The sequence below is a fragment of the Cricetulus griseus genome, chromosome 5, assembly GCF_003668045.3.
Source record: "Cricetulus griseus strain 17A/GY chromosome 5, alternate assembly CriGri-PICRH-1.0, whole genome shotgun sequence".
NCBI classification, from domain to species: Eukaryota; Metazoa; Chordata; class Mammalia; order Rodentia; family Cricetidae; genus Cricetulus; species Cricetulus griseus.
This window is the reverse complement of record NC_048598.1, coordinates 153384819-153387884: the sequence shown is the minus strand read 5'-3', so window position 1 is coordinate 153387884 and position 3066 is coordinate 153384819. Positions and strand designations below refer to the sequence as shown.

The window sequence follows — 3066 nt, the reverse complement described above, 5'->3', positions numbered from 1 at the left end:
AAGCAACCAAATCACCACTATAATAGCGGGGTCCATTAACTTACTTTCACTCTGCAAATTAAAGCAGAAGCGAGGTTTTTTACTTTCGGTTCGCTTTTGTCGCGAACAATGTTGCTCCTTTCCGGAGACTTTACTGCCTCTTCCCCGAGGGCTTTGGTACTCTTTTACTGAGACCTATCTCCTCTTTCCTGAGGACCTTGGTGCTCCTTTACCGGAGACCTATCTCCGCATTCACCGCGGACTTTACAGTTCCACTTACCTTGGGAACTTACCGGCGCCGCCCCGACTGTGAGAAGTTCTGAATTCCCCGTACGGGCCACCACTTGCGGCGTCCACCCTTGACCAGCAAGAAAGACGCCACACCGAGGAATCTTCTTCAAACACAGTTTAATCGGGAACCTCTTTGCTTTTGTACAATGTATAATGGAGGCGGCGGCCCCAGGCCGAGGGAGACGGGGCCTGATATAGTCTACATCTACCAATCACCTAACCCTACGTGGCGCGCCAGGATAGGTTGTCTCCAAGCAGAATTAAGAGGATACATGACCTCTACCATATTTGGAGTTGTTTACCACAGAGAGCGCTCGCCGTCGGGCTGGCGGAAGGCGGAAACCAGCGCCATCTTTTGGGTGCGGTTTTCTGCAGCTCTCTACAGGGAATGTGTCTGGAAGCCTATGAGGTGTAACCTCAAAAGACAGAGAATGATGTTCTAAGAGCCTTAGAAATAAGTGACAAGTCAAAGGACTACAATCAGATTCCACATACGTTCTTCACTGTGGGAAGAGGCACTGACCATAGATCTGAAATATATATTTATACACAATCACACAAAAGAGAGAGTTTGCCAGAAATGTGTGCAAGATAAATTATATTATAGTCATAATTATTTCTAATATTTTCAGATATCTGGTAACTGCCATCTTGTCTGGCTTATCAAGATATCTTCACATTTACATGGCACTTGGAGCCTTTTATTACTTTCACAGAAAAAAAAAAAATAAGAGAGGCTCCATCGCCTGCCATCTTGTGGGAAGAGCTGAAGCAGGCGCTTTTGGCTCGGCGCGGTCCGCTGCAATCTGTGGAGGAACATGCTGCTGAGCCACCATCATGCCCGGCCACCTACAGGAAGGATTCCGCTGCGTGATCACCAACCGATTCGATCAGCTATTTGAAGACGAATCGGACCCTTTCGAGGTACTGAAGGCAGCAGAGAACAAGAAAAAAGAAGCCGGCAGGAGTGGCGTTGGTGGCCCTGTGGCCAAGAGCGCTGCTCAGGCAGCAGCCCAGACCAGCTCCAACGCGGCGGGCAAACAGGTGCCTAAAGAGTCTGAGAAATATAGCAAGAACCTGCTGCCCCCAGCGTCGGCGTGGCTGACAAAAAGGAGGAGACGCAGCCGCCGGTGGCGCTTAAGAAAGAAGGAATAAGGCGAGTTGGAAGAAGACCTGATCAACAATTTCAGGGTGATGGGAAAATGATAGGAGACCCGAAAGGCGACCACCTCGGAAAAGAAGATTTGAAAAGCCACTTGAAGAAAAGGGAAAGGAGGTGAATTTTCAGTTGATAGACCAATTATTGAACGGCCTATCCCAGGCCGAGGTCGTCTTGGAAGGGGTCGTGGACGTGGAATGGGCCGAGTCGATGGATTTGATTCTCGTGGTAAACGTGAATTTGATAGACATAGTGGAAGTGATAGATCTGGCCTGAAGCATGAGGGCAAATGTGGAGGTAACGGATCTCACAACTGGGGAAACTGTCCAAGATGAATTAACAGAGTCTCCCGAATACATTTAGAAACAAATATCTTATAATTGCAGTGATTTGGATCAATCAAATGTGACCGAGGAAACACCTGAAGGTGAAGAGCACCCAGTGGCAGACACTGAAAATAAGGAGAATGAACTTGAAGAGGTTAAGGAAGAGGGTCCAAAAGAGATGACTTTGGATGAGTGGAAAGCTATTCAAAATAAAGACTGAGCAAAAGTAGAGTTTAATACCCGAAAACCAAACGAAGGTGCTGATGGCCAATGGGAAAAGGGATTTGTTCTGCATAAATCAAAAAGCGAAGAGATCAAAAAGATTCGGTTATGGACCATCATTTCCGGAAGCCAGCAAATGATATAATGTCTCAACTAGACATCAATTTTGGATACCTAGGCCGCCCAGGACATGGTGGCAGTGGAGGACGTGGTGGACGTGGAAGTGGTGGACGTCGAAATGGTGGAAGCAGAAATGATAAGCTCCTGATGTAGATGACCCAGAGGCATTCCCAGCTCTGGCCTAACTGGATGCCATAATACAACACTGGTTCCTTTGTGGACCCTCCTTTCAAAGCTTTTGCATGCTTAAGGATCCCAAACAACTAAGAATTAAAAAAAAAAGGGCTGTCATTCATACCATTCACACCTAAAGACTGAATTTTATCTGTTTTGAAAATGAACTTCTCTAGCTACACAGAAGTAACAAATATGTTAGTCAGTTTTGTACTTAGAAATGTATTGGTAGCAGGGATGTTTTCATAATTTTCAGAGATTATGCATTCTTCATGAATACTTTTGTATTGCTGCTTGCAAATATGCATTTCCAAATTTGAACTATAGGTGTGAACAGTGTGTACCAGTTTAAAGCTTTCACTTCATTTGTGTTTTTTAATTAAGGATTTAGATGTTCCCTCAATTACAAGCCGGTTTAAATATTAGACAAAAATACTGGTTTTAATATCTGCTTTGCATTTTCACACATGGTCAGCTGGGACAAGTAAACTTCTGATTTACCAGATTTTATGCTTCATGGAATACTAACCACTATGTATTTTAACTATATTTTTATTTGGGAGTTGGCATTTTTCTCCCACATCTTATGATAGTTGATATATACTAAATCTTTACACAGAATTATAAGTACTTGAATGAATTCAAAACACATTGGTTTATTAACTCTTGAGTCATGCATGGTTTATTAGGTTCAAATTATACCTGATTCACCTATATTTACTTTTAAAATGTGTGGCTTCCCCATTTTAAAAGTAGAGCTAAACACTGCTTTTGGAACTTGTGTAAGCTACTTCC

General features: G+C 43.7%; 1 pseudogene; it reads left to right on the top strand.

Moving 5' to 3' along the window:
* The first annotated feature begins 1107 nt into the window (after positions 1–1107).
* LOC100770211 lies at positions 1108–2592 on the top strand (annotated as a pseudogene).
* Positions 2593–3066: the final 474 nt, after the last annotated feature.